Here is a 20467-nt window from a genome sequence, read left to right as displayed (position 1 = left end):
GTTTTAAATTTGTATTCTGACTTAATTATCGGGCATTGAAATATATTACTTAAAATTATTTATATTGATAAACAATTGTTAAACAACCTAAGCTAACTATTAAATCTAATGCTTTAACATCTGTCTACATAGTAACTACAAATAATAGTCTTCCATTTATAGTATTATTCATAGAATTATTGAGTTATTCTAGTTGGCTATATAGATAATATCAAGTTCATAAGAGCTCTTCACATCAACAATGAAACAGAGTATTTGTAGCCATAAACTCTTGAATATTTTTTTAAGGAATTTATTTTCAATTTTAATTAAAAAAGTAAAAAAAATTCAGTAAAAAATAACAAAAAATATAATAAAATTCGCCTTTTGGAATTTACATTTGTCTATTTTTTCTATTGCCCATTCAAAGTTATTTTGTACATACGTCATCTACGTTTGTGGTGTCGAAAAATCGAAAGGTCGCAACATTACCGCATTACAACAAAATTCTAGTTTAAATAAAACGAAAACATTATCAAACATATATAGTTTACTATGTACATTATAGCACATCCAATGTATATTATCGAAGGACTTAAAATTACAATTAAGAACACAGGTGTAATATTTTGTAGGTTAGGGTTGTTTTATTAAATTTACATTGAACTGTTTTCTACAGCACCCATGAGGTAGAGTTCTAGGCGCGTTCTTTTATCTAGAGGTACCCCCCGGAGGCGTAAATAACGATTATATATCAAAGTAATATATTTTACTTTCATTAGAGAACATATTTACGTTTTTACGTTTAGTTCTTGTTTCCTTCGATGGTGTGTCTACTTGTCAAGTCATCTTGATATCACTGTATTTATAATTTCATCTGCTCCTACCTGTGTAAACTTTTCTTGATAAAATTAATCACTGAATAATACATTTACCATATCTACAGAACAGTTAGTATTCATCCTCTCCTCATACATTCTAACCTAATGCTCATGTTTAATTCTGAACAATTGCAATCATATTTATGCACAGATCTTTCACATACCGCATTACCATTTTCTACAGTTATACTCTACTAATTATGTGCATACCTTTAGATGTTTCCTCTCTCATCACTCTCTCTCTCTCTCAGAAATTTCCAGCATTTTCACATAATCTGAAAGTTTTCTTTAGTCGCTTCGTTCACTTTTCGAGTCACTATCCAAGTCAATCACTAAACTGTTAATTTCCAAATAATTCCTAAAACACGTTCACGATTCCACCATTTATTAATTTCTTCCTTTGTATGTCTTGTCGAGTTCGTCCAAACCGAAGGTGTTATGGTCAACAATGCATCCTTCTCGACTAGCATGTCTATTGTAATAATTCTTTGCTACCCCCATACAAACTTGATTGGATTGAATATACAGTGATAGGGAGGATGTCTTAATACCATGTGACCATATTAATTAGTATCAGTATCAGTAATCAGTATAATCTGATCTACTGTATATCTTTTTTCAGCTTATTAATAAAAGTAAATTGCAAAAAAAATGGAACATTTGATTTATATTTACCTATTAACAATTTGAAATAGTTCAATTATAACATAGTCTCTTCAAAACTTGCTATGAATCCTTCCTCCATGGTAGTCGCCCTTGGACTTGGAGGAAAATACTAATTCTGCACCAGGAATAAAACCATTCTTATGCCCTGCATGAAAAATAATATATCTGCAATTTTTTGTTAATAAATATTATGACCAACAAAACCCAATCAAATGCTATGGTAACTTTTATCTTTTTCCATCAATTGTCTTTACACTTTTTTCGTTACTGTCTTGCCAAGACTGCCCCAATGAACCATTTTGAAATATCCAAGTTTCATCAAGATACACTAATCTATCTTTATCTATTTATAATATTATTTTAACCACTATGTTACTAACTGAACATTGTGACATATACACAAAATTGAATTACGAACAAAACAAATCTAATTGTTGGTAGTAGTTAAAATAATATTGTAAATAGATAAATAGGTTGAGGTAGGTATTAAACTAAATTGTGTTTATTTAGTAGTAAATATGTTAAATAAAGTTTTTGTTTAGTTTTATTTAGTTATTACAACGATTATTATGTAGACATTCTAAGACGTTTTTTTGTGTTAAAAATCTAAATGTGTACTGTGTTAAATTTAATATACAAATAAAGTTTATATCAATTGAGATACTCTTATTGACCATTGAGTAACGTCTTTTTCTATCATGTTCAAGTTATTTATTAACATTTAGTTATTTCAACAATAATAGCATTCAATATTGTATAATATTTAAATGATCATTCTAAATAATAATTGCATGATTTATTATAGCTATAGGAAAAAAAATATAATAGTAATAACTTTACCAATTCCAACTTTATGACTATACCAAACACACCGGGTTGATTTATGATGTTATACATTTTAACTTATTGGAGGTTTGACCCAGAAGAGAATTATTATATCAAACATATGTTCTATAGATTGTTAAGATTTATGATTTATAACTCTCTGATAACGGTAAGTTAGCTTTGTTAAAAACGATTAGATTAAAGTAATATATGAATAATTTAAAGAATTGGGATATCGTTGATAACTTATTCACAGAGCCCGTATAACATTAGAGTATTATTGGATGTCAGGAACGGTTTAAATATTTGTTAATAACACTACTGAAACCCAATTGTGCCCTAAATAAATGTTAAAGCGTCCCTTTCAGAACTTTGAGATTAATAGATCAAAAGTTTGTTTTAGTACAGAGATAGGTTTTAATCGTTTAATGGCATAGAGGGAAATATTATCGCCGTTGTTTAAAAGGTTACTCATATATCTATGTTCTATTAAGATCATATAATCACACATACTATTGAGGTACTACTGTTCAAAAGTTTGAAAATATCCCATTTTAGTTGACATAAAACAATACTGTAATAAATCTTTGAATAAATAATCTTGTTGGTATTGGAGTTGAAAAATCTTTCTAGTTCTTATCAGTTGTTCCTTATTTAAAATAAAAATAATTGTTGATCTGAATATAGTTTAATCTTAGCTATAGGTTTACAATTTCAAAAACTATTCATATATAGTTCAATCTACTTTGTGACGTTCATGTAATAATAACAATATGAAAGCATAAACGCATAAAATGCATTAAAAGGAACCAGCTTGTTTTTGAACAGCGGAGTGACAGACAGAGGATATTTACATTTAGAGCCACGAAAGACATTTTATGCACTAAATTGTATAGAGTCGGTACATTATACTCTTACACCAAAACGGAGTTAATGGAGGATACTAAGATAGGAAGAGACCTGAACGTCCCAAATATATACAGCGGGAAGGTAAATTTGTTGCAAAAGTATCGAAAAGAAATCGATTTATAATTGTGATTTAAATTATCACTACTTTATATAGAAGAGGCAGTTTTAACCTTTTAACCTTTTAAGAGTGGATATGCCTGTTTAATATAGACTCCGAACAACGGTCATCGGCCTTAAGTCCACTGCTTTGATACAATTAATTTGTTGTGTATAATTCGTTCGAATTAAGACTCCGATGATTATATGATAAGTTCCTCGTGGTGGCTGAAAATGTTGAATTTAAACTACCTTCTATAGGCTGGTAACATATTATTTCTAGGAAGGGAAATACTTATCCGACGGTGATCTCTTTATCCAAAAGAAACATAGGCTTTTAATTGTCCAGTGATTTATGATTTTTAAGGTCAGCAAAATCAGCATATTTGTCTATTGATTGTCATTATCGGCGATCTTCCAACTGATAAAAATCTTGACATATTTCATTTAGCGATTTACCGTTACAATATATAATACAAAAATTGAAGAAATTGGAACAAAAATGTACAATAAATATAACAATTAAATATATAATGTAATTATGACTAAATATTTTAATAAATATTTATTATATTAAGATTCTAAAATGTAGGTGACCTCTTGAAACTTTTTTATTTTATTAAAATATTAGATGACCCGCTGAACATCCTATCACCTACATTTTCTCCCACAGTAGCCACTTCGTCAATTGTCGATAAATTAAACCTCCTAAACTTGTCCTTGTGTCTGCAGTTGTTTAAAAGTTCATTAATTTTGATATACATTTGAATGTTACCCAAAAACTTATATAGTCAACACGTAAACAAATGAGTCCATCAAAGTCGTCCGGTTGTCAGACGTATGCAAAATCATTGAAAGCAATAGTGATAAGAGGTATAATTCTAACCTATAAACTATTATGGCTGTATAATTAAGTGTAGTTTTCCGATGTACTATAATGTACTATATAGAGTCTATTCATAGTTATTTTGTGTATACGTCATTTAAATTTGTGACATCACAACGTTACAGTGTTGCCGCATCATCTCTAAATAAAATATTTGAACAAAAATGTTATCAAATATAATTTATTTTAACATTATAGTACATCTAATTCATATCTTATCGGACTTAAAAATACAACTAAGAACACCGGTATAGTAATTTGTAGGTTAGGGTTGTGTTTGATTATATTTATCTTGAACTCTTTTCCACTCATGAGGTAGACTTCTAGGCGCGTTATTTTATGTAGTGGTATCCCCCTAGAGGCCTGATCCACCTACCCTTCTACCTATCTACCCTTTCCTTAGATGGTGTGTTTACTTGTTAAATCATCTTGATGTCACTGTATTTATTATTTCGTCTGCTACTACCTGTGTACACCATTCTTGATAAAATTAATCACTGAATATTGCCTAATTCTGAACAATTACAATCATATCTGTGCACACAAATATTTCATGCTCTACAATACTATTTTCTACAGTTATATTCTATTGAATTCAGTACCCGTAACGCTTGGAATGCAGATGTAACACGCTAAAAATATTTTCAATAAAAACAGTGGCGATTTGAGACTTTTTAAAACAAAGCTTTAAAACATCGTTTGTCGGTTTATAACCGGTAATTATAATATTTTGAATTGTTTTGCGTACATTTCGAACTTATCAAACAGCATTGTGTCTCTTTTTAACCAGAATAAAATGAGAAGAAAAATATTGTCTGATTCTAAAACGAATTTACCAATTGCGACAGGCAATACATTAAACATTTTGATGACGCATATACAAGTAAACTTTGAATATACTATAGTATGATACGTTGAAACTGATCATGAAACTATTCTCTACGACAATATCCTGAAAATATTGATGACATTTTATGAGCAAATAAAATTGTTGTTCTTAGTATTTTTATTTCAATGATTCCATATTTTCGCTCCATAAAAACGTGTAAAATGATATTATCCAAATCGTTCTCGAGTAACAAACATGTAGAATTGATTCTTAAAACTACAAGTTACATGTTTTGGATTTTGTTAAAATTTATTTATTTCTCACAAAATATACATATTATGTTATACATATTAAATTTTGTCTGAAATTTAATTACTGACAGAATACGAACTATGGCAAAATAAACAATAATAAAGTTAATTTGCTTGGGGTAGAACAATATGTCGTCGACAAAAAAAAAGTGAAAATAAGGTATAAAATGTTAATTAATAATACGCCGCAGGATCTAAATTGCAAATTATTTCAAATTTCAGCACAAAAGCACGCCTGACATTCAACGGAAAGCGAAATCAGAGATTATTTATTATGAACAAAACGGTTTGGGTAAATAGATACTAAGAAAATTACTGCGAAGTATATTAAAATTTTGACAACGAGCTTAATTTGTATTGTTTAGTTACTCAACATCAAATAAAATTCAAACATGCCACGTTATGCCGCCGTCTTTGGTCTACCTAAAAGGGAATTCGAAATTTCTAATTATATTACTCCATTAAAAGATTAAATGAATAAAGGAAACAAAGGCTTTAAGAGAATCAACCACGACCAAGTGATTCCCGATTTTAAATATTAATACGGAATATATATATATATATATATATATATATATATATATATATATATATATAAATATATATTTGTACATGACAAAAGTATTTAAATTTAATACTGAAACTATTATTATATAAGATAGTTTCTAGAAACTGTTATGGTTAGCGTTGGGAACTTTCGACTGAAATTGACTGTCCCCTGTTTAGTAATTGACTACTTTTCACTATCGACTATTTCAGTCGCTATTTTTGGTTCGACCGTTTTCACTACTTTTTACTAGGGACTGTTTCAGTCGCTATTTTCCGTCAGACTGATTTTATTACTATTTACTATTGACTGTTTCAGTCGTGTACTTTTAGTTACTATTTTCGGTTCCACTAGTTTCATTCAACTGATTTTTAACATTCTGGCTGTCGTCCTAGAAGCGACCTTGATAAAAATATGCCGAACTTAGGCTTATATAGACTTACATGTAATATATATACTTTATGATTTTTTTGCTGCTTCGCTTGTAAATAACTAAATGTATATATAAATATTAGTATATAGGCATTTTGGAACGATATTTTTCAAGATTGTTCATGTAAAAGGGTAAAAAAAAATAAATAAAAAAGTTAAAATTTTGAATGACAAATAATAAAATTCTTTTAACTGATTTTATGGTAATAATAGGTATTTTTTATTGTTTGATTGACTATTTGATTTCGATCTAACTCTTTCGATTTTTGTTCAAGCCTTTTTATTGTCAAAACTTCCTTCCTAAAATCTTAAAAGACAAAATTTGGATTCGAAAGGTTCCAAATAAGATTCGAAATGTCTTTACAGTAGCAGTTAAATTTCGTAAAAAATATTAACCGTAAAGAGGTGATAAACTATATTCAATATTGATACGAAATATTTCTATTAAATACATTTTCTGATAGGAAAACTCTTAATCTTAAACTCTCTCTCTTAAAATAATTTGATCTATGATTTGAGAATATTTTGAAAGATAATCCTCAACTTCTGCTATCCACAATCCTCGATTTAAAGAAGCAGTATTGGCATTACAGATAATGCTGATGCGATACAAGAAATTACCACAAAGAGATATATTTCATTCTTCAAATCAATTATCAACTTCAAAAAATACAAATACAGTACTACAACTCGAAATTCAAGACACAAATACAGACGAAGAATGTATTTCATTTGAAGACATTTGGATAAAAAAGCTATATTCTAGCTAGAATGAAAGAAATAATTACACCACGTGCTACAACAACTTTACAAATTAAGCAGTGTTTGGGAATGCCACTTACAGGGCGTTTAAAAAACCAATTAAATTTTTGCATATAGCTGAAACATTTATCCCCACGGAATAAGTTTTTCAAGATCTGGCCAAATTATTAATAATCAAAGAAATCTCATCACGAGAGAAAAGCTGAACATGTATATTATATATTTGAATAGTTATTAAAAAATATTTCCGTTCAATAGTAAATAAAGCATTTATTTTATTTAAAAAATGAATTAGCTTTTTTATGATTAGGTATATGTTTAGTTTTTATTTAGTATTTATGGTTATCGTACATCTCTAGTTTTTAGGTTTAGCTTAAGTTCTATTGTATTATCTATATTTATTATAGTACTATATTTAAAAATAACAATTAACATATTAAAATACGAAAATTATATTTGTGGGGTTATCATTCTATTCCTTTTTATATATACACAGAACATTCAAATACAAAAGTAATTCTACTTTCTTTAAAATGATATTATTCATTGCAAGCTAATAGTATTCAGTAATTATTTTATTTCTTTTCTTTTTTAAAGTTTGTACGTAATGGTATATATATATATATATATATATATATACATCTCCGTCTCGGTACCGTTGGAAAATCGAAACACATTTAAAATTAACTGTTCCAAGCAATTATCTCCGTCCTTTCCTCTCTCACAATTTATACAGGAAAGAATTCGTACATCTTCGTTTGATATCACGAATGGAATGGTTCGACTGTTTCGCGACTATTGGCTGTTTCGACTGTTTTCAGTCGATAGTTCACAACGCTAGTTATGATTAAAACTTTCTTGAAAAAAACTGCTGTAATTTTGAAATAGTATTTACTAGCAATGAACATAATATTGCTCATAAAAATTTATTACTATGATAAAATTAATTTTCTACATTCTTTACATTTACGATATAAGTGTTTTGATGATATAATATATTTTATAGGATTACGGTATTACTTCTTTAATTATGTTTATGTTTTAGTAATGTCATTGGGTCCATTCATTTATTACGTAAGACGATTTGGGGGGAGGGTTTCGTGATTGTTCTTATTTAAGATCACAAAAATTCCCAAAGTTAAAATTATACTTTACATTAAGGCGACAGATCTTTTCGAAGTCTAAATACACTTTTATTGGTAAAAGGAGACTAAAGTATAACTTAAAAAACCAAGAGTTGAATATTATCAAAAAAATAAAAAGTTGTTTCTTTAAAAAATAAAAATTAAAACAAACCAAACGTATATTTGATTTCCTTTCATTCTATTTATTTCATTCTAGGCATATTCTTATTGTTTCTTAGTTAAGGCGGTAGGGGGTCAAAAAGTAATAGGGATAATAATAGTTACTTGGACCTGCTTAGTGTGAGATTCAAAATAAGGCCCTTCCCAACCTTCCCCAGTCTGGTTATTGGAGTTACTGTAATGGTTATTTTTTGTCGGATTTTATTCTGTTGGTTATAAAATTGTTAAAATGTTACCTAAAAGCCTTTCAGACCAATCAGACCTTTTTAAGACATAAATGGTCACAGTTAAATAACAAATTTGCCCTTAAATACTATTCGAAATCAACGTCTCGGGGTTGCCAGATCTTCATTTCTAATAGTTCGCAGTCGCTGCTGACATCTACCATGTTTATATTGCGAATCATAAACATATACTGACGCTAAGTTCTGACGTAGGAGAACTGTCCTGTCGCCTTAATAGCTCCAATCAAGTCTGCAAAATGACTTATTTAAGAGGAAATAATAGAAAATTTTTACTCAATATTCATCATTAACTACTTGTTGATTAAACATCTTTCGTATAAGGAACAAACCCTGCTCAGTAAAACTTCGTTTCTAAAATCGGAGCCGAAAGAAGTGGTATGATTTCGCATTTGACCAGATTTGAATGTTCGCAATTATGATTTCGAACTGAAAAATGAAACGAGTACTGAAAATTTATTTTTTTTATAAAATAAATGAATTGATAGGTGATGTTGACGGTGCGCTGATATTCACATATAACTTATTTCAGGTAACAAATTAAAAAACCAATTACCTTTCATTTCGTTTATTATTCGTAAGACTTTCATTTATTAACTTACTCGTGATAAGTTGAAATACTTGACACTATTTTCTTAATTTCTTCATCTGAACTGAAAGCTTCTGCGCACTTATTTTGATGTTAAAATAATGGTCCTAAAATAAAACTTCCCACAAGAACGCGTACATTCTTTCACAAAAAAAAAGTATATTAGTAACGACCTAATTTATTCACCTAATATGTTGTGATGTGATAAGTATCTGATTAAAACAATATATTTCTTCTCAACTCTGAATATGTATTTAAATAAATTCTATGCTAAAAATACGTTATACTTTTGAAATAGTGAATATTTCACTGATAGCAAATAGGCTTTTGAACCAGAATTACTGCTGCTCTTTTCAAAATACAAATCTAACTATCACAGCAACCATTTTAAGAAAATGTTTACGGATATAAAACGAATTTAATAAACGTTCGATATACCATTAGTCATTTGACTCTACTTCCCGTCACCAATGACATTATTATTTAATTAAAATAATCTATGCAGTGATTTTGTAAAAACTCGTTTAATAAACATTTCCTTGCGTGTTTCGTAACAATGATCTTGGCGTGGCATTAATGTTATATATAGAAAATTTTGAATAATAATGAATAATATAGAATATTAAAACTACAATACTACATAACTTTGAAATGTGCAGCTTTTTATGTGAGAACCATTTTATAATGTCTAACTGTACTATGAAATAGGCATATAATACTATGAAAGGACAATTTACATACATTAATAAAGTAAGCTCATATGCTTAATGTGGTGTCATGAGTTCGGATACTTACAACTTAAACTAGGCAGAGTTTACGTGTGGCCCTATGGAAAGATTTATGTGCAACATTACCAGATGAGGTTGAAAGATCTGTCATCAGAGATCGTAAGAGATTGTGCGATGTCACAAGTGGAATGAAACATCTAAAATGGAAATAGGTGGGTCATACAACAAGAAGAGATGGCAACTGGTGTATCAAGGCAATTATTCACTGAATATCACGTTAATGAACAAAAGGAAGCTAAAGAAATGCTAACAATAGGAGAGAAAAATTAAAGTCGAGACAGTTTGTTGAAGATATGGTAAATACACAAAATCGCTTTTTTGTATTACAGGAGCTGTATTAAATGTAGTAATTTTTTAACTCGCCAATGTATTTCACGAGGAGTTAAATTCTTCTTTATTAACTGCGATTGCGTTATGATGAAGATGGAAAAATTCTTTGTTGCTCAAAATCGGATATTACGACAACGCAATGAAGATTAAAACTGATTATGTTAGTGAGCAGTGAATTTTAGTAACGTAGCACCTGTCCTGCAGATCACGAGTTAGTACTTAACATATTTCAGTTTTTCATGCTATTAAATTGTTTCAAACTCAAAAATGACACGTCTTTCAAACTGATATATGGCATACATAAAATAATATCTTCATAAGAATCGAAGCCCTTTAACACTAATGCGAGTGACAAGTGGATGTCTGGTGAATACAAAAAACGAATTTGTTGAAAAAATTTCTATATCTTCAAGCCGGCAGCCTTTTTCCCATATTTTTAGTATAATTTCAATCGCATGCTAATATAATCGATTATCAATCGAATAATAGAAAATTATCAATAAGAATATTACGAGTTGAATGAGTAAAAATATGATGTGCATGATTTAATGCTGGACACTATATTTGAGTCTATGACTTTGTGTGTGAAATTGTATAGCTCCATCAGGTTTTAATTTTAATTCTTCCTAATTATTCGTTTCTTGTGGCAGCCTAGAGTGTAAATACTTCATATACTGTCCGGTTTGCTAGATTTAGCATTGCCTGCCTCAATAGGAAATACTCGTTTACGAATTCCAGAAAAATTTCTTAATATTTTGTATATTCTCTAATTGTAGTTACGCTGAGTGTTTTCTATTTAGCAGGAATGCCACATTACAGAACCGAAACTTATCTTGAGGTCGCCAATCTGTTTTACTTTCTTATGATTAGCTCTCTTATTAAGCTGTGTATTAAAAAATAATTAGATTTAGCTGATTGGAGAATAGTCGTATTAACCTGCGACTTTAGAAATTCCCATATGAAAATTCTTAGCGTTGTAAAATAGCAACGTCACACCCGCTAGATATAACAGCGACTTGAATTCTTCAGGGACAATCTAAATTATGCTCACTGTATGGTGCATGGCGCTATCTTGTTAGAACCTGGTTTAAACCATCTAGGTCCATTTATGTCCATATCGTACGTCGTTATATCCTTGAACTTGGGCCAAAACAAATCGGTTATTGTCGTTTTGTATCACTCCAATATCCTCAGCAAAGCGCAAATTTTTGCTCATACAGTACCACCTGATGAACTTGGGGGGATTGGTATCATTCCATATACAGAAATTTGGGAACAACATGTTTCCAAAAACAGAAGGTGGTGATGAAGAAGTTTGATACATTTTGACATCAGTGACTAAATAATAAACAACATGCCTCTTACAGTCTGTCAATATCGAATCCATCTAATTGAAAAAACTGAATTGTTGGTATCTATAGTCCTTCAAATAAAACCGCCAATGCACGTCATAGATAACGTCGTATATAATGACAAATACGGTTTGTAAAAATATAAAATTATTTTATTTTACTATTAATATAATGATCATTGTATTGACTGGTGATCAGAGCTGTGTTATTCCTGTCTCAAAGTTGAACCTGAACTGAGTAAAATTCACAAGCTTCATTTAAATGGAATAAATTGTACAAAAACAATGTGACTCAATTTTGTTACTACATTAGTCTGCAAAAGTTACTGCATTAGTCTATGTCAGTAGAAAGTTGAATTAATGGTTTCCATTCTAGTTCAAACAACTCAACTCCATTATTAAATTTTCCACTGATAATTAATGTAGAATCCAAGTATCGATATTTGATAATCCCGCGTTGCAATTTCTATTTTCGGATACAAAAAAAAACGAATAATAGTAAGGTAATAATATATCATGGCTAAATATGATGAAAATAACCTCTAAATATTCATAGCACAATATTTTGGAACTGCACTACCATTTGGCTTGGATTGGGTAAATTTTTTGAATGAACTTCTTATAACTGACAAAATGTATGTTATTTTCAGTTAACACTTTCATTTAAAAGGTTTTCGTCCAACCAATATCAAACTTGAATTAAATTTATAAATTGTGATAAAAATCTATAAAATATGGTTTAATTGTTAGACTGAATATAATTATGACAGCAGGTATGGTAAATTTTTTAAAATGTTTTGAGTACCGAAAAGTAACTGTATATTTCATACTCATGAAGTTAAAAAAGTGGAGTGGGTATTGGGTAGATATTCAGTCCTGTAAATATATATTTAGCTTTTATCAACAATTCTTGAAACCAGTATGGTCTTATGTTGTTCAACTCTCAGGTTTTGCCAGCTAAAGCAATAGAAATGTTATACAAATATATTCCTAAACAAACAAGGTACTGCGAGGTAATATTGACGTTCCATGATTCATTCGTATTGGAACTCTGCATACAATGCTCAGAGACATGAACAGAAGCTCCATCACCACATCAATGTTAAAGCTCCTAAATAATGATGGCTTAGTCAGAAAGTTAAAGAGAGTAAAACCATTTGATCTAGTTCAGTAAAGTTATTAGTAAAACTTAGTGCACCTGTGATGTTAAGCCCAAAGTGTCTATCCTAGAATAAGTATTTTGTAATTTTACAACCGTAGCTAAAAAATACTTTATTAGTATTAACTAGTTACTAATATGGTAGAATAGCTATAATAAATAATTTTAACAAAACTAAATAATTGCGTCGATTCATATAAAGTTTACACCTGAAACATACAGACAATTATAAAACTGAACTGAGAAAAGAGATTCTGTTCGATCAATGAGATCAGTTCAAATTCATACCCATGTGTCACTGGTTATTTTCAAGAAGAATAATAATCCGTGATATAAATTGTTTATATAAATAGTTTATATTTGCAACATTTAGCAACATGTGACCGGCGCGTATATTAAAAAAAATCCTGACGAGCTTTTTGGCGCATTGAAGGTGCTTTTAATGGTGTGTGTAACGTAACTTTATTTGTATCATATAGAAAAATATACACTTTAACAAGAACTTGTTATAAAGGAATATAGCAAAACCAATAAAACAAAATAGTTTATAGAACACGCATTAGCCGCAATAAATCTCTCCCGGGACATCAGAAAGGCCCGTCCATATATAGAAAATTACGGATAAACTCCAAATAAGCTAAAATGCAACATCATAAACCAGGCTGATATATCTGGTACTGTCATAAAGTTATACGACTAACTAACCGACTCTTTTGCGAAATCGCGAACTGTGCTTCGTTTAAGGGCATCTTCGGTTTCACTCAAAGGAAATAAATCCGAAATATCTTTATTCATGAGCAGAATACCCTGACATAATAGACTTAAAAGCGGGATTACTATTTGGGCCATAGAAATCGTTAAATTCCATATCAATGAGATCGGGGCGATTCCTCGTAATACGCCTAAAATATCTGCAAACAATACACAATGAAAACGAGAGAGATTTATGTTTCCATCAGTTTCCCAAAATAGCTGGCCGGGGAATAGAAATTTTGGTTTCATTATCCCTTTGAAAATTAAATTGTTTCAGCCAGAGATGAGAACATCAGTGGCCGATTAGATCTGGTTTCAACCAGATATTTATATCACTTATCTCAAAAAATATTGTTCCATTGTATCTGTTTACAAGGTAGATTCGATTAACTTTCGAGCGGTTATAAAGCCTTTTATCGTGTGTTTTATTTCAAGATTCATGTATTTCACTATTGGTAATTTACTTTTGAATAGTAAGTACTAGAGGTGCAATGATCAAGGCTACGAGGCCGTCTTCCTGCTAATGTGATATTCGGCCAGGGCATGCCATTTGTTTTGTGATGTCTTTTGAATTGATTTCTAAATTGTTCTCTGGTTATTTTATTCTAAAGATGGTGATGTTAGAACAATTTAGCCAATGCATGTTGCAAAGTAATTACATTTATTTATATTTAAGAAAATTGTTTAAATTTTAGTTTACGGAAATTATAATTTTATAAAAATATAAGATAAGAAAAGCAGCGAGCAAACAAAAAACATGTCCTGAGTAAAAATGATGTTTCATCGGCTCGTTGTTGAGTGCACCTGAACCCCCGAATAATGAGGGTTCAGGTAAAATAGCATACATCACATTCGCTAAACATAACAGTGATTTGGATTGTTAAGGGACAATGTAAATTATGGCGTGCACTGTATGGTGCATAACACTATTCTGTTAAAACCTGGTTTAAACCATCTACTGTTCATGTCCATATGGTACATGGTCATACCGTTGAACTTGGGCCAATAAAAATCATTTATTGTCATTTTATAGCACTCAATACGATCATACATCTCATAGATCAGATATCCTCAGCAAAGAGCAAATTGTTACATATATAACCACTTGATGAACTTGGGGGGGGGGATTGGTATCGTTCCATATACGAAAATTTAGGAACATCATGTTCCCAAAGACAGAAGGTGATGATGAAGAAGGTTCACACATTTTGACATCAGTGACTAAATAATAAACAACATGCCTCTCACAGTCTGTTAAAATCGAGCCCGTCTAATTGAAAAAACTTAATTTTGGTTTCATTATCCCTTGGAAAATTAAATTGTTTCAGCTAGAGATGAGAACATCAGTGGCCGATTAGATCTGGTTTCAACCAGACATTAACATCACTTACCTCAAAAAAATATTGTTCCATTGTATCAATTTACAACGTAGATTCGATTAACTTTCGAGCGGTTATAAAGCCTTTTATCGTGTGTTTTATTTCAAGATTCATGTATTTCACTATTGGTAATTTACCTTTGAATAGTAAGTATTAGAGGCGTAATGATCAACGACGCCGTCTTCCTGCTAATACGATATTCGCCTAGGGCATGTCATTTGTTTTGTGATGTCTTTTGAATTGGTTTCTAAATTGTTCTCTGAGGTTATTCAATTCTAAAGATGGTGATGTTAGAACAATCTAACTAGTGCATGTTACGATGTAATTACATTTATTTATATTTAAGAAAATTGTTTAATTTTTAGTTACACGAAATTATAATGTAATAATAATATGAGATAAGAAAAGCACCAAGCAAACAGAAAACGTTTCGATAGTAAAAATGATGTTTCACTTTGGATTTCATTTTAAAGGGTTTCGCAACCTCAGCGCATGAATGTTAGGTTTATGAAAGTCATACTTGATTGTTTCTGTCGAAACATTATTGCTTAAGCGATCTGCCGTTACTTTTGAAACAGTTCTTTTATTATATATTGTCTACCAACAACCCTCTTTGTTTGTTCCCTATTTCTCTTGATCAACGATGTTTTACCAATTCTCATCTATGCGGTTTTTACAATGACTATCATTACTCGTGATACGTTGAAAAGAAAAAGTCTAAAAGATCACACATTTCACCGGATGATTACTTAAACCATCGCAGAACAAAGTATATAATAAGCTGGAATATAACCTAAAAATCTTAAACATAATCTGAACAATATATACGCGTCGCCTTATTTACAAAGATGCAGTGTTGCCAACATGCAAGAACATGAGTATATTAAATGGTGTTTGTATTATTTTGTCCGTTTCCTATACTTTAAAAGAGATATGTAAAATAAAGTGAGAAAGGGAGATAAAATAAATATCCCGTTAGCATTTTATTTAAAAAATCTCATAATTTTTTCATGATTGTATCATATTCCAAAATGTTTATGACCACAGAGACCACCCTCGTATATTCATTGTTTTGGTCTTTGACGTTAACAGAATGTTTTTGAAGTGGCTTCATGTCAAGTGAACCCCACTCCCATCACACAGGTAGCAAAATGAAAATGGAAGCTCCCCTAAGAGCCGAAACACTCGATAAAACCCAGGGCGTAAATTAAACTCCCTCCTAATGCGTCTCTCGCCGTATTAGGTCACGAAAACATTAAGAATTCTTAATAAGATTTCCGTAGGTAATATTGTTAGACATGTTTATTACTTTTAAAATAACCGTCACATCGTCATTTGACACCTAATACGGAACGCCAAAAAACCCGTAAACCGACATCGAGATAATTCAGCCATTATGGATATATTGGATGTTTGAAAAGAGCGTCGGGGTTACGACACGATGAAAACGAAAGTCAATTTTCCGAATATGCGATCGAAAATTGGACAAAAAGAATGAAAACCCTCCTTCTGAAACAAAGTTGAGAGGGTTGTTCGAAATATATTACGTTCCGCGAAAAAATAGATTCCGCAAAATGAATTTCATGTTGAAATAAAATCAAGCTCGGAATATGTTCGATACTTGTAATACAAGACCTGCTCGTTGTGTGTTTTAACGAAAAATCAACCGATTACGTTTTTTTTTTTCTAGAACGAAATTTATGGAGTTTATGGGTAAAAGTAAGAGATTAAAGAAAGGAAGTTATTTAATTGATTGCCTTAAAATTATCTATAGAGTATATTCGTGTACCAATATGATATATACCATAATTAAAATCCATATAGATATTTTTTAAATTGTAAAGAGTAAAACGGGGCACATATAGTATATTCAATGTTTTTTTGTACATACGTCATCAAGATGTTTAATGTATTGCCTGCCGCAATTTGTAAATTCAATCATACAATATTTTCCTTCTCATTTTATTATAGTTAAAAAGAGACACAATGCTGTTTGATTAGTGCGAACACGTAAACGAATGAGCCTGTCAAAGTCGTCCGGTTTTCAGACGTATGCACAATTCTTGAAAGCAATAGTTGACCACAAGACCACCAACAAGAGGTTGTAACTCTAACCTATAGGCTATTGTGGCATTATAATTAACTGTAGTTTTTAGATGTACTATAATGTTAATATGATGATAAAAAAATTTCAATTATTTTATTTAGATTAGAATTTTATTGTATGTCAAATCCAAATTGAACTAAAACTCAGAGCAAAGTTGCCACGTTTTTATGTCACCGATTTAAATAACGTATGTACAAAATAACTTTGAACAGACTATATATTACATCTACTTATTACATACAAGTACTGAATTTTTACTTCATATTGTTTTTAGTCCAGTTCTAAGACCTAAAGTTAATTAACGATTAATGATTGATGTACTCCCACTTGATCATACTGCACAGTTTTAAAATGCTGCACTGGTTTCACCCACAACCGTATGGTCAGTCGCAAAATGAGACGCAGCCTGAGTTACCTCAGTCAAAATTCTTCACTAAATTCTTTAAAGTAAATTATGCCTGACTCTTTCTTCTTTTTAGATACCACTTCTCAGTTAGTTTTTAATAGCCATCTGAGCCTACTACCAAGCCTATTACGGCGTACATTTTAATGCGAAACAAGAATTGCAATCGCATTTGCGCGGTTTCGGCGTCTAGTAAGTTTATCCTATGTACACTTGTCGTGTCCTCACCTCACCAAACTGCGTCCCATTTTGCGCCAGGCCTATTAGTTCAAAGGGTTTTTGTTTCTACAAATTTCGTATAAGCCCACTGTTGTCGAGCAGTCATAGTACTTCGACGTTTATGTGATCACGCAATTTTACTGTTTTGTTTTTAATGTTATTCGCTTTTATAATATACTATGAGACGTTAATATTGCTGCGGATAACTTGGATCATGTAAATATCAGGTATCTTTGTGCAACCAAAAATAATTGTACACCCTAGGCAGACTTCAAGATTCGCTTGTATAGTAATGTTTGTTTCTTGCTCGTTTGTGCTTGTTTCTTTCTCGTTTCTCTTTCCACTTGACCTTGGCGTCCAATATCATGCTCGAGTATTTTGCGATGTTGGCATGCGAAATTACTCTAGAAACAACTGACAGGCAATCTAGTTTTTGTTTGTTAAATCCGTATATAGTATATTCAAAATAACAGTAAACTCATAACAACCATGTCGAATGTATTACTAATAGCAATTTATAAATTGGTTTTAAAATTCAAAAAATATTTTCCTTCTCATTTTATTCTAGTTAAGAAAAAGCAACATTTGATACGTTCAAACACGTAACCGAATCAGCCTACAAAGTCGCCTGGTTACCAAAAGACTACAAAATTCTTCAAACCATTAGTAATAATATTTACAGTTTATAAACCGGTGCTTCTTTTGATAAATTTCATATCGTTGCTTATTATTACTCTGATTGATAATTGTATATGAAGCCATTATATATTTAAAGTCAGCAAACACATTGTGTTTTCAATAAAGATGATTTCGAACAGGAACGAGTTTGGTAACATTATTTCTAATCCATTATGTTGTTTAGATTAAAATTTTGTTACATGCCAAAGCCAAAAAGAACTAAAACAAAAAGTTGATGCGACAACATTGCGGTGCATTTGACATCATACATTTAGATGACGTGAGTTCACTATTTTGTTGGACGGATATGTTTGTTAATAGACAAGCAAATGAATTAATCAAGGCTATTGTGGCGTTTCTTCACTACCCACTGATGGAATATAATTTGCCTAATTTTACACATACAGTACAGTGTCCAAGTCCCATACAGAAGTATTGGCAAGATGAACGTTCCAAAAAGACAAATGTTAGTCTTCACTATAATATTTTCTATTATTTTCTTTTGTCCGCGCGTACCATCTATATATGGTTCAGCAATGCGAACTAAATCATGAAGAATGCTAGAAGCCTCAACACGTTATCCCTTAACACCTTATTATCGGCGAGCATTAGATCTGATCAAATATGACACTACAAACTTTAGGGTTCGATAGAACTCCATATCATTTTTAATAACGTTTAACATAATTCGCTACTATATTAAAAAATAGTGAAGAGATGACGTCTTCCTGTCGAACTCCGTTTCGGATTTCCAATAAATTTGATAAATGTGTAATTGTTGTGGGATTACTGATGGAATTTGCCTACTTATATGTAAAAATAGCTTATTTTACATATACAATCTTAAAAGTATGTATTAGTTATTTCCTTACATACATCCACTACAATTCATCCAATGATGACGTTGCAGTTGAAGCATCTATTACCCTCCCATTATTATACAAACTCCCAAGATTTCAGTCCCTCCAATCTGCGAATGATAAGTAAACCTTCTGAAATATTTTATAGGACTCTATATAAGTCAGCATACATAAATTAGCAAGAGTTAAGCAATGTCTTGGTATTAAACTATTAATTTATTGAACATCAAAAAAGATTTCATTACATGTTTATTTACAATTTATATGTAAAATAAAGTCTCAAATTACGGAAGTAACTACAAATTATATCTAAAAATTATACTATTTTCACTCGATTAAAAAGTGCACGACAGTCAATAACGGGTCTCACTCTTCACAAATAGGGGAAGGGTGGCTCATTTGAAATGCTACGAGTCAATTTTATCTTGCCAAGGCCATTTCTCATTCGATTGAGCGCGCAAAGTTTCCGATTGCTAACATTTGTTAGTAACTCCCGCGGTATATTTTCGACCATAAGGTCCCAGTTTAGCTGATCGAACTGTTTAAAGAGATCTGGAATGCATAGTTTTAAGTATGTGCTCCAAAAGATATATCTCTCCAATGATTGTGAAATTTTTATTCTTAGCCAAATAATCAGCCACTTCATGGCCAATCAGCCCAGTGGGTGGTAGCAGCCACATAAGAGGTATCAATTTACCGATATTTGAACTAATATATATTTGTTCTGTGTCACAGAGATCAATGCTTAATGAGGACGACAATAATCTAGATTATAATAAGCTCATAGACTCTGAGGCAACCCATTTTATTTTTATGATGAGTAATTCTCGAAAAGACAAGAGAAAGAAGAAGAAGGGTTATTTTAGGAACAATGTTGAATGTAAAGTGGTATTTAGTACTAAACATGTGAAAGAGCCACCTACATGGTCATGTTTCTTGGAACCATCAATGTAAACGTTATGCAAATGATATGCAAATAAATGGTCAGGTACTTTCATCTATGACTTGAGTAAATAGGATTCGAGTGAATTACGATGTTATGGGTTTATTTGGAAGCCTTCGTATGAACATGTAATTTCTTATTGTATAGAAGGCCCAAGGATACAGTTTAGTGTTAACGTTATAAGCAAAGGGATACGAAAACAAAGAAGATTTATTTTAATTACCTAGGCTTTTATATTC

General features: G+C 30.8%; 1 protein-coding gene across 4 annotated transcripts in view; it reads left to right on the top strand.

Annotated features, from left to right (window-relative positions):
* LOC143206690 (uncharacterized) overlaps window positions 1-20467 on the top strand; it is a 173895-nt gene that overhangs the window by 142269 nt on the left and 11159 nt on the right. The window lies entirely within an intron of this gene.

This window comes from Rhynchophorus ferrugineus, unplaced genomic scaffold, assembly GCF_030347505.1.
Source record: "Rhynchophorus ferrugineus isolate W39M unplaced genomic scaffold, kcgeb_rfMv2 rfM1, whole genome shotgun sequence".
NCBI classification, from domain to species: Eukaryota; Metazoa; Arthropoda; class Insecta; order Coleoptera; family Curculionidae; genus Rhynchophorus; species Rhynchophorus ferrugineus.
This window is presented reverse-complemented; position numbering and strand designations above follow the sequence as displayed.